Source organism: Marmota flaviventris, chromosome 1 (genome assembly GCF_047511675.1).
Source record: "Marmota flaviventris isolate mMarFla1 chromosome 1, mMarFla1.hap1, whole genome shotgun sequence".
NCBI lineage: Eukaryota > Metazoa > Chordata > Mammalia > Rodentia > Sciuridae > Marmota > Marmota flaviventris.
This window is the reverse complement of record NC_092498.1, coordinates 164,381,487-164,394,679: the sequence shown is the minus strand read 5'-3', so window position 1 is coordinate 164,394,679 and position 13,193 is coordinate 164,381,487.

The window sequence follows — 13,193 nt, the reverse complement described above, 5'->3', positions numbered from 1 at the left end:
CATGCACAGATGCTGGTCTGGGCCTAGTACGAGGAAAGGCTTTGGTAAACTTGGTGAGAGAGTGAGAGATTATGTGGACCGCCATCTTGAATTAGGACCTGCCTACAGGGTGGCTAAATGACACAATCAGGCTGCTGGGGAGCAAGTCACTGCTGATGTAAAGTGACCACTGGAAATTACCCTTAGGGCAGGCCCCAGTACAGAGATGCTTATGAGCTCCCAATACTTACTAAACAATTCTTAGTAAATTTCCATTTCCCCATATATTTTGTGAGCCTTTGTCTTATGAGGTTACCCTAACTGACCAAGGCAGAAATGATCATCTTTCTCCAAACCCTCCTGGAAAGGCTCTGACTCTTTCAGAATCTAATAATACAGGCTATTAGATTTGTCCAGAAGGAAATTATCTAATATTTGAGAAAGGCTCACACCCATAAGCCAATCAAAGTCAGAGCCTTCCCTCTCAGACTTTTTAGATGGGAGTATAATGCTGGAGGACAACTCCTTGGTTCCATTAAACTTAAAATGCACTTACCATTGAATCCAGAAATTCCACAGAAATCCTCATTAAACTGCCCAGTGGTTTAGGTATAAGAATGTGCATTGGAAAGAGCCTTTCTATTTTTTTTTTTTTTTGAGGGAGGGTTCTTTTTTTTTTTAACATACATGACAATAGTGGAATGCATTACACTCATTATTACCTATTTACAGCACAAGTTTTCACAACTCTGTATATAAGAGCCTGTCTATTAATAAGACACTGATGGAATAAATCATGGGCCATTCATTCAGTGAAGTATTATGCAGTTATTAAAAAGAATATGATAGTCTTTGCAACACACGGTGTTGAAAAAATTGGACTAACAGATGCTTACCTTGCCTCATATATAACAATTAGTTAAAACTAGATCATAGACCTAAATGTGAGCGCTAAACATAAGAGCAGCAACAGGCAGAAGACAAGACTGGGTAGCTGAGAAGGCCCGGGAAAGGCGCTTCCCACATTTCCCTGTACCCTGGCAACTCTCACATCAAAGATAGAATTGATGGAGCCTCACAATGCAAACAACAATTCAGTCAGAGTCAGAATAACTAATGGTCAAGAGAAAATCAAAGTCATCCCAATATTCAGCCTGCATTTACATCTACAAGGCCAGGGGCTCAGTTTTTCTCTTGCAGAGAAGAGATGTGCACTGGATTAGCCTTGAGCCATATGGAGGGCCATCACAATAGTGACAATTGTCTTATCTAATATAGTATTTTCCAAACTGTGCTGGGAGGTGCACTCATTCTAAGAGATGCTCTGTTTTTAAGAAGTTCCCATACATGGAGAAACACTGTCTATTTTATGTCCTTCTTGAAAATTTATAAGAAGTATTAGCATGGCAAAGTCACTGAGAAGCCCTGCAGTAAAGAAACTCATCTGATTGTCCTTGTACCCTTGAATGTATTTGATTCTCAAGCCCACTTTTATTTAATTATTTACTTCCCCTTGTCATAGTTTGGATCTGGATTGTCCCCCAAAATCTCATGTGTTAAAAGCTTGGTTGCCAGCCTATGGCGCTATGGGGAGATGGTGGAAACAGGAAGTGGGGCCTTATGGAAGGAAGTTACATCATTGAGGGTATGACCTTGAAGGACATATTAGGACCCCAGCTCCTCTGCTCTCTTTCTGCTTCCTGGCTGCCATGAAGTGAGCAGCTTTACTCAACCATGAACTTACACCATGTCGGTTGCACTGCCTCACCACAGCCCCGAAAATGATCAGGCCAAGCGACTATGGATGGAAACCCTGAACCAAATATAAACCTTTTCTCCTTTTGAGTTGTTTACCTCAGGTATTTTGTCATAGTGATACAAAGCTGACTAAGACACCCCTTTTTTCCTTTGCTTTGTACACTAAACATATTCTAGTGATATGATTAATAATTCTTATTTAGGGCTTTATTTTTTAGAAGATTCTTTTTATCATTTTTTCCATTTAAGTAAGGGAGCAGGCCTAGAATTATAATTTGCATTTTACAATATGACACTAAGGCTTATTTATAAGAACTTCTGGGAATCATGGCAGAGATTCATGCCCTTGTTTGGCAAACCACAGTGATTACTGGCAAGATTGGAGCTGAACCCTCCAGACTGCCCAATGACAAACCAAGACAGATGTCTCCTGTGCTTTAAGGCCTTTAGGGCTAGACTTGCTCCTCTTGCAACATTAATCAACCTGTAATCACACTAAAAAAAGAAAAGGCTCTTTCAGCTCTAAAGATGTGAAACTATATTCCTGGTGGAAGATTGACCCATGGAGAATCACAGGGAATCACATGGAGCTTCAAAGGAGATTCCCAAGTCGTTTTTTTGACATCCTAATGATTGACAGATCTTGGCCATACCCTGCCCCCCACCACTATTCCTGTTCTTCCAGAGACATGATTCCTCTTGAATCTGAAGAGGTTGGATGGGGTAGGGAGGAAGACCGATTTAGCAATTTGTTTTGACCCAAGGTAATTTTCAAAGCTTGGATTTAATCTCAGAACAGCTAAATGTGGAGATCAAGGGCTTGTAGCTGCATTGGGCAAGGCCTTAGAATCTGACTGTACCTAACACACAATAGGCTGATCCTGATCAAGACCCCAAAGCAAAAAGTGGAAAAGGGCCTTGACCTTGCCATGCATAATTACGCATGCTCGATTCCCGCTGTGAGAAAAGGTGTTGGCTAAGACTGTTTGGGAAACAGTCACCTAGGAGATGGAGGAGAACACACACGAGCAATGCAGCCCATGCTGCTTTGGGGTCTGCGTTCCACAGAGACCCCCTAAACCTCGGGACAAGGAGGTCCTCCCATCCTGCAGGCTGTGGTGGAACAAGTCCTGCATACCTGGAGCCTCAGTACATCCTGTATTTAATCCACTCTGAAGGCCTTGAAGTTTAAAAATACTCAGCCACAGGGGAGGGGCTATCTCCAAGGCCAAAATGTATATCTACACACTCTGGGGTAAGAGGAGCAGGTGATTTTTTTTTTTTAAGCACTAGAGGGATGAAAATTTTTCCATCCAGTTATGGCTTATGTGATAATCTGTTTCCTTATGTACAGAGTCACTGAATATGAATGATGTTTTAAGAACACACTTGTGTGTCCTCAGGAAGTAGATGGACAAGGCTAACTGAGAGAAGATAGGAGAAAAGCAATTATTCAGGAAGGTAAGAGACAGGTTGGAGGTTTTATTCACTTGTTCACTATTCATTCACTCAACAAATATTTACTGAGTTCCTACTGTGCTACAGGGATGGATGTAGGAGCTTGCATTCAGCGTGAACAGAATGCACAGAAATCCTTGCCCTGGGCAACACACATTCTAAGAGGGTCTTGAGACAGACAGAAACATAGAGAACAGTCCAGTAGAATTTAGTATTAGCTAGATTGAATCAGAGAGGGCCACCCTGCTGAGATGGCATCTGAGCAGAGGGTTGAGAGAATGATCCATGCAGATTTCTGGGAGGAAATCATTGTAAGACCATGGGAAATTCATGTTCAAAGGTCCTGAGGCATTCACAAGCTTGGGGTGTTCCAGGAGCAAAATGGAAAGGCATGTGGTTGGATCAGAGTAAGCAAGAGGGAGAAAGAGGGAAGCAGGGTGTAAGAAACTGCTGGGGACACATCATGTGGTATTGTAGACTGTGGCAAGGAGTTTGGACTTTAAGATGGAAACCAGCTGTGGTGGCACATGTTTGTAATTCCAGCAGCTGGAGAGGCTGAGGCAGGAGGATTGCAAGTTAAAAGCCAGCCTCAGCAACTTAATGAGACATTGTCTCAAAATAAAAAAAAAAAAAAAAAAAATATATATATATATATATATATATATATATATATATATATAAAAAAGTTCAGGGTCAGTGGTTAAGCACCCTTAGGTTCAATCCCTATAAAATAAATAAATAAATAAATAAATAAATCCTAAGAGATAAGACAGCAGAGGGCTTTGGACAGGGGAGTGGCAATCAATCATGTCTGAAGCACTGGAGGTTAGGGCTTAAATATAAACTTTGGAAGAACACAACACAGGCCATGCTTAATTCACCCAACTTCATTGGTTTCAGCTGCAAGACAAAGCACATTCTCCAGAGTCAGAAGATTCAGATTCAAGTCCATTAATTATCTGGTTGTGGATCATGGGCAAGTTGCTAAACCTGTCTGAGCTTTTGCTTCCTCATTTGCAAACCTGGGATCCTGGGTTTTATGAGATTCAAATGCACTGCCATGTGGAAAGCACCTGTTACACAGTGGGTACGGGAGGGCTGGCTCCCCTCTCGGCCTACGTGTGGGAAGTGTGGATACAAAGACAACCTGCTGATAGACAGCTGGAGTGGAGGTGGGCGTGGTGAGGAACGCTGATGAAAGATGCTGCAGCTGGGCAGAGCGCTGCACACCAGTAATCCCAGTGACTTGGGAGGCCGGGACAGGAGGATCACAAGTTCAAAGCCAGCCTCAGCAGTTTAGTGAGGTCCTAAGCAACTCAGTGAGTAACATGCATTGCTATTTGAACTGGATAAAAGATTGAAGATTTGATACACTCTGGGCTGGACTTTTTAAAGCCCCCTGAATGCGAGAGTTTGGGCTACTAAAAATGGTAAGAGGTTTGGAGTGTCCAATGGAATAAATGGTAAAAATCAGATGAGATATAAAATTTTATTCAAAGTGAAAAGCTCAGGAAGAGCTTTGGATTGGCTCTTGCATTGCAGGGAAAATAAAAAACTGGGGGCTACTTTCTAAAATGGGAGCAAAAACTATGATTCCTGTTTAAACTATAGCCCAAAATCAGGGAAAGGGACATGTTGATACATCTCATTTAAGAACCAAAAACTTTTCATAAACTGGTTATCAGTACTTGTGGTCTCTTTCATGTCTTATATCTCAGTACTCTTTCAAAGCAACAAAATTTTTGACCTACTGACTTTTCCTGCAATGCAAGAGCCAATCCAAAGCTCTTCCTAAGCTTTCGCCTTTGAATAAAATATTACATTTCATTTGATTTTTACCATTTATTCCATTGGATACTCCAAACCTCTTACCTTTTTTTTTTAAAGCACATTAAAATGTAATATAGACTTTAATCGAAAGCTCTATTACAAGTGTGGGTGGGGAGAGACTGGCAGAGGGAGGGGACAGGGCCATCTGAGTCAGGCTGAGGGAGGTAGAGTCGGTTCCATCTCTGCAGCTATCTGAGACACAGGTGGGACCAGAGAGTCTGCAGAGACCTCTGTTCCTCGCAACACAGACTTCTTCACAGGACTTCATGGACGTGTATCTGGCTTCCCTAAGAGCAAGTGACCAAAGAGGAAGAGCAAGGAAAACGCCACACTGCCTTTTGATGAACGACTCCTGGAAGTGACACAGTATCACTAGAGCCAAGTCACTAAGTGCAGGCCACACTCAAGAAGCAGAGAAGTAAGCTTCCCCACCCGAAGGGAGGTATTTGTGGACACATTTCAAAACCACCACCTTTCCCTGCTCTTCTGAGTCAAACTTGTGCATACCAACTCTCTCTCTTTCCTTATGAGACTCCCTTCTCATAAGGCTTTATGGTTCTTTTTATTTTTAAATATTTTTTTAGTTGTAGTTGGACACAATACCTTTCTTTTTATTTATTTATTTTTATGTGGTGCTGAGGATCGAACCCAGTGCCTTGCACATGCTAAGCGAGCACTCTACTACTGAGCTACAACCCCAGCCCCTCTATGGTTCTTGATGCAACAGGATCCCAGCATCCTCTAGGCTGAACCTCTAGATTTGACTTGTAGGGGGCACTTGCAGCCCGTTTCTTCTCTTGAGCCTGAGCTCAGCACACTTTTTTCCAAACTAAATGTCACTTTATCCCTGAACAAACTTATACCCTAAACCCACATCTCCATCCTTCTGACATCCTATGCTTTAGAAATGAGACCAAGTACCCATACACACCCAAACAACAGAAAAATGAGCCAAGCTTTCTTTATTAGATACCTGAAACTAAAAACACATGAAACTTTGGGTGAGCAGATGGGTCTCATCTGATCATGCATCAGATCCCCTGGAGGGCCTGTTGAAACAGTTTTCTACAGTGCTGACCCAGGAAGTCTTGGGAATTGGGTGGGGATTTCCACTTCTCATATGTTTCCAGGTGCTGCTGCTGCTGCTGGTCCATGGTGCCACTTTGAGAACCATTGGTCTAGCGATTAAGTGAGCAGCAAAATGAATGTATGAGAAGTGATTGAATTATTGGAGCATACTTATCCATATGACCATGTTTAAGAGGGAAATATGGAGAAACTTACTTTGTCCTGGGAATTCTATGTTGTGACTATGTTCTTGTGGTCTCTCATCTTCTCTGATGCTATTTTTAGATTTTTCTTTATAACTTGATTCATTCTATTGGTACACAAATTCCTAGAATTGAGGCACACTGAGGAACCCTTTGGTTTGCAAATTCAAAAATTCAGCTTGAATTGAGACCCACTTAAAAATACATCTTATCACTCTTTTTCCTTTTTCTATGGCCCACATTTCCTTTATATACCCACTTTACATATCAGTTTGAGTCTGAATAGTACTTGAATTAGAAACATCACAAGCCCAAGGCAACGATATATGGTAGCAACTAATATGTAAATCCCTTCCTAAAGTAATTCTGCTTTTTAATTCTACCCTGTTTTATTCCGGCAAAGAACATGTACTAAAAGCACTTATATTCATATCAGTGGTTGGCTCCATAAGTAAACAATGTGTTCTATTTTCCTTTGGATCTTTTTCAGCCGTATTTGCTCCAGTTGAGTCACACTATCACAGAAAACTAAAATGATTCATATTCATTCAAATAGCCCTAACTTGTTGGTACTTATGTACTATTTTGGACACTTTTAGATAAAAGAGACAGAAAACTAACTTACCCAGACCAAATAATAATAATAATAATAATAATTGTAATGTTTTGAACAACCAATAAAAATAATAATAATAATTTGAAAGAATGAAGAAAGCCCATGAGATTTATAAGCACAATTTATGTGAACAAATAACCATATTATGGGAATTTCAGAAGGTGATAAAAAGGAGTAAGGCATTAAAACCTATTTCACAAAATAATAGATGAAAACCTCCCAAATGTTCAAAGAGATATAGGTATCCAGATCCAACAAGGATCAACCAAACAGACTTTAACCAAGTATACTGTAGTCAAAATTATAAGACAAAGAGCAAATCCTATAAATAGCAAGAGAAAAGCATCAAGTCACATACAATGGATGGCCCATAAGACTTAAGCAGATTTCTCAGCATAAACCTTACAGGCCAGAGGGAATGTGATGATATATTCAAAATAATGAAAGAAAAATACTGCCAACCCAGAATACTAAACTACCCTTCAAAACTAAAGAGAAATAAAGTCTTTCCCAGATAAGCAGAAAACTGAGGGGAAAATTCCCCATCGAACCAGCCCTACAAGGAGTTCTGTGCTAGAAACAAAAGGATGATAACTACTGTCCAAATATATGAACATGCACAACTCACAGGAAGAACAGATACACAAAAGAGAGAATCAAGAGAATCAAGGCTTAGTATGATATAAAATGTCCAAACCACAAAAACAACCAATAAAAGAAGTGAATAGGAAATTTATACACACACACACACAAATCAAACAGAACAGAATTAGCAAAAATGATAAGAGGAAGTTCATACTTACCAATAATAACTTTGAATGTAAGTTGATTAAATTCACCAATCAGAAGACACAGACTGGCTGAACAGATTTTTTTTTAAAAAAAGACCAAACTACATGTTCCCTTCAAAAATCTTACTTCACTGGTAGAGATATACATAGACTAAAAGTGAAGGACAGGGAAAAGACATATGTAAATGGAAATCCCAAAACAGCAGGAGTAGCTACATGCAGCTAAAACTGTAAAAAGAGACAGAGAAGGTCATCATATATTGATATATACAAATATATAAAAATTATAAACATATATACACCCAACTTGGGACCACCAAAGGATGTAAAGCAAAAACTATTAGATCTGAAGAGATACACTCTAATACAATAATATTGGAGACTTCAACATGCCACTTTCATCAATGGATAGGTCATCCAGACAGAAAAATCAACAAAGAAACATCTGAGTTGAACCATACTATGGAGCATATACATGTAACAGATATTTACAAGACATTTCATCCATCAGCAAATACAATTTTTCTCATCCGCACACAGAATATTCCCCAAGGCAGATCATACAGTAGGCTATAAATCAAGACTCAATAAATTTTTAAAAAGTAAAATTATACAAGTATCTTTTAGACCACAATGAAATAAAACTACAAATCAACAAGAAAAAGAATGGAAACTATAAAACATACATGGAAATTAAATGACATGCTCTAGTCTGGGCAATTTATCAAGACCCTGTCTCAAAATTTTAGGAGAAGGCTCAGTGGTAAAGAGCTTGCCTAGCATTCATGAGGTCCAGTGTTTAAATCACAGTACTGAAGAAAAGAATAATTCATCAAGCTGTACTTAAATACCAAGTGCAAATGGAATTCAGGAGCTAATTTCTGTTAGAATAATAAAGGGAAGTTAACCAAGCTGAGCATGTGGTACACACCTATAATCTCAGAAATTTTGGAGGCTAAGGCAGGAAGGATTGCAAGTTCAAGGCCTGCCTCTGCAACTTAGTGAGGCCCTAAGCAATTTAGTGAGATCCTATCTCAACATAGAAAATAAAAACAGGGCTGGGGATGTGGCTCAGTGGTTAAGTGCCCCTAGAAAAAGAAAAAGAATAGTTAATTGATTCTGTGAAGGGTGTGCATGCTACGAAAATATAAGTGGAAACACATATTATAAGAGATGCATGAAATAAACAAATATTTATGTAGGAAAAAACGAGTATGAGTCTAAACACTGAGTGGCCAAGGTACCGAAAAGGAACAAAATTGAGAGAGAGAATTTAAGAATATAGTTATAAATTGCTGGAATGCTCATTCTTACAATTCCCCCTCCCTTTTTCTGTACTGGGAATTGAACCCAGGAGCTCATGCATGCTAGGTGAGTGATTTCCCACTAAGCTACATCCCCAGCCCTTTTTATTTTATTTTGAGACAGGACCTCACCAAGTTGCCTAGGCTGGCTTTGAACATGTGATCCTCCCGTCTCAGCCTCCTAAGTAGCTGGGATTATAGGTGTGCATCACAATGCTTGGACTACAATTCCAATTTCCATGAATAAGAAGTAGATTGCACTTTCTACTTCCCTGGAATTGAAAGGAAAATTTCAAACTGTATTTCACTGATTCTCAAACTGGGCTGTGCCTGGGGGTCTTGGGGCCTCCTTGCAGGTGTGATTTATAGGTTTTTAGAGCTCCCCTGCCAGGTACTGCCAGGGTACTACTCTTCACAATAAGAACAGAGAGGTCCTGTACTGGCACTGGCAAAAGACTTGCTAAATATCCATCAATCAGCTGCAGCCAGTTTTCTCACATGTGCCCTAATAGAAGGGAGCTGTGGCATGGCTAATGCCCAAAGTGAATGATCTAAAACTAATTTCTTTGGTTTGGGAATGCAGCACATGACTTCCTGGCTGCCGACTGGTCTGGCTAATTCAGTTTGGTCCAAATGAATGTGCCCTTCCTGAGTTCACACCACAACCAGCTCTGTGATGAGGTGTGGAAGGAACGGTAGCCAGATCTCAGCTGGGGCCAGTTCCCCTGTGGCCAACTGACTGACTGTCAAAGGCCCACAGTCCCTGTGCAGACGTAAGGACTTTCCTTACCAAAGCGCTCCACAGTGGGCAAGGCCACCTTTCTCCAGGTCTTTACTCTGTGAGTTTGGGGGCCAGAGGCGTGGTGGACTGAAGAGAGAGGGGCTTCTTTACTGAGGACTATTTGTCCATTTTGGTGCTCAGCATTTTTGCCCTTATCTATTTATTGTTTTTTTTTTATTTATATATGACAGTAGAATCCACTTTGATATAATTTTATAAGTATGGACTACATCTTATTCTAGTTAGGATCTCATTCTTATGGATGGACATGATGGTGGGATTCACTGTGTTGTTTTCATACATGTACATGGGAAAATTATGTCCCATTCATTTCTCTGTCTCTCCTACTCCTACCCCCTTCCCTTCCCTTCATTCCCCATTATCTAATCTATAGCACTTAGATTCTTCTCCTCACCATCCTCCTTATTTTGGATTAGCTTCCACATATCAGAGAAAACTTTCAACCTTTGGTTTTTGGGGACTGGTTTATTTAATTTAGCATGATAGTCTCTTTTTGCTGGCAAATATCCTAGTCATTCTTCTTTATGGATAAGTAATTCTCTATTGTGTCTGTGTACCATATTTTCTTTATCCATTTATCTGTTAAAGGGCTCCTAGGTTGGTTCTATAGCTTAGCTATTGTGAGTTGAGCTGCTGTAAATGGTGATATGGCTGCGTCACTGTAGTAGGCTGATTTTAAATCCTTTGGGTATATACTAAGGAGTGGGGTAACTGGGTCAAATGGTGGTTCCATTCCAAGTTTTCTGAGGAATCTCCATATTGATTTCCAAAATGGTTGCACCATTTGCTGGTTACACCCCACCAGCAGTGTATGAGTGTACCTTTTGGTGCTCAGCATATCAATAAAGAGTACGTGTTCCATACAACTCAGACAGGCTTTTATTACCCCACCACAGAGATGAGAAAATTGAGGCCCAGGGAAGTTGTCTGCCCACCAAAGCCAATGCAGGAGAGATACTCGGGCTTATACTCAAAAGATTCTTTTGAAAAAACCATCTATCCAAGAGGGCTGGCTGCATATAGACCTGGGTCCGATCCTTGGATTTTAAGTCCTGCCTAATGAACTTTTCCTCCCAATTTTTTAACTTCAACAGTCTAAAGAGCAGCAGCAAAGCAACCTCCAGGAAGTGCCACAACCCTGTTTCCAACCACAGAGACATACCTGACCACAGTCCCCAGCTGCGGCCCTCGGAAATCTGTCACCTGCATCTGTGCTGTGGCCATGTCTCCCAGGCATCCTGCTGCTCCTGGCCAGTCAGAGTCCAGCAGGGCAGGAAGGCGGGTTTGTTTCTGGAAGGCAGGAACTCCCATGGCCTTGCCAAGTCTTCCTAGGCTGCATGCAGTCTTCCTCCCTGTCGCAACGGGGCAAAATTGAGATGACATATGCGGTAGAGGGGAGAAATAAAGAATGTCCACGTGCTTCTGTCCCTTTGAATGCTTTATTCACTCAAATTACTCAATACAGTTTCACTCTATAGGTTCTTAATCAAGAAAACAACAATCCTTAATGCTAGGCACTGTAGTAGACATAATCAATTCACAGCAAACACTTCTAGATTAATTCTAAGCACTGCAAAACACACTTAATCATATAGGCTAATGACTGACATTCCCTCTGCATGCTAAGTTCAAAGGTCTTAAGTCTTAGGCTTTGAGTCCAGCAGATGCACACTCAGACCTCAGTGATCAGGTCCGGAATCAAGGCAGGCTTTTCCTGGTGTGGAGCAGAAGGAGGGGGTCCTTGGAGGAGTTGCGGCTCTCACCAAAGTCCAGACAAGGTGGTAGAGTTTGAGAGCAGTGTGGATCACGCAGAGGCTCAGAAACGATGACAACTGATGGGATGTCAGGTCCTCATCAGGCTCTCCAGCTCGAGTGCATTCTTGTTTCGGCTGGCTGAATCCCTGTTCATTGGCTTTATCATTTATACTAAATTTTGGGGCTTTTAACCCCCCTTTCAATCCTTATCAGCTACCATCAGATTTCTCAGTGACATCATTTACTCTGAGGTCAGAAACATCTGGTCTGGTGGTCTCCACCCTGATCTTCTCGCCTTTCCCTCTTATCAGGTGAGGACAGCCTGCCAGGGGCTTCACTCTCTTTTATCAGGGTGAAGGGAAGTAACTTGTTTGAGGCCATACTGGAGGGATCTGTGGATGTGCCTGGTGAAACTGCAGGTCTTTTAAAATGAAGTTAAAATGGAGTTGCTGAGGCTCAGGCCTAAGGCCATCCTAACACTCCCCCACCGTGGTCTGATCTGCCTGGGCATCTGAGGGCTCACCCAGACAGTCTCAGCTCCTTCCCTGTTTCCTCTCACGGTCATCTTACCGTTTAATCTCATCTGCCTCTCCTAGCACCCTGACTAAAGTGGTGCCCCTCCACAATGGTGCCCCCACCAGTGGGAGAAGGGGAGAGGAGGAGGTCACCTTCTGCTGACACCAAGTGAAAGCTGGCCTGATGGTGAAGGTGAAAACCCAGGGGAAGGCATCCTTGGTCTCAATGTGTTGAAGGAAGGCAGTTTAGGTAAAAAAGCAATTGCCTAGCAATAATCAAGTGGCCAAGAAATCACCTGTTATTGCAGTTGCCCCACCTTGGAAACAGTAGGTACTTTTTTCTGATCTTGTTATGTACCTTTGGGGAAGACATTTGTTAGATTTCATTGTTGCTGTGACAAAATACCACAGAAGACTTAACAGAAAGGCTTATTAGCTCATGGTTCCAGAGGTTTTGATCCATGGTCATTTGGCTCTATTGGTTTGGGGTCTGTGGTGAAGCAGGACATTACCGCGGGGAGTGTGTGCTGGAGCGAAGCTGCTCACTTTATAGCAGCTAGGAAGCAAAGACAGAGGGAGGGCCAGAGTTCCAGGTCTCCTTCATGGAGGCGTCCCCAGTGACCTAACTTCTTCCAATTATGCCCCGCCTTTTAAAGGTTCCACCATCTTCCAACAGCATGTGGCAACCAAGCCTTTAACATATAAGACTTTGAGAGACATTTAAGATCCAAACCATGATAACATTCCAGTCCTGGAACCTCAGGAAATCCTCCTGGGGAGGTTTTCTTGTCATTTTTTCCTCTTCATTTTCCTCCTCCTCAAGGAGGAAAGTAGATAAAAGATATGCTGATTCTAATAACACCCAGAAGGAAAATAGTGCATGCCCACCAATATCATTGAGAATTGTTCTGGAAGTAGTGGCCAATGCCACTAGGTAAAAAAAAGGAAAAAGAGGTTAGGTATAGACTTCAATACTCAAAATATGCAAACAATAGCTATATATACAACATAATGGAAGTTGATAATGTATTTACAACAGCAATGAAACAGATTCACTTCTAGGAACAAATTAAATAGAAGAGTAGAGCAAATATGATGAGCACTTTCCCCGAAG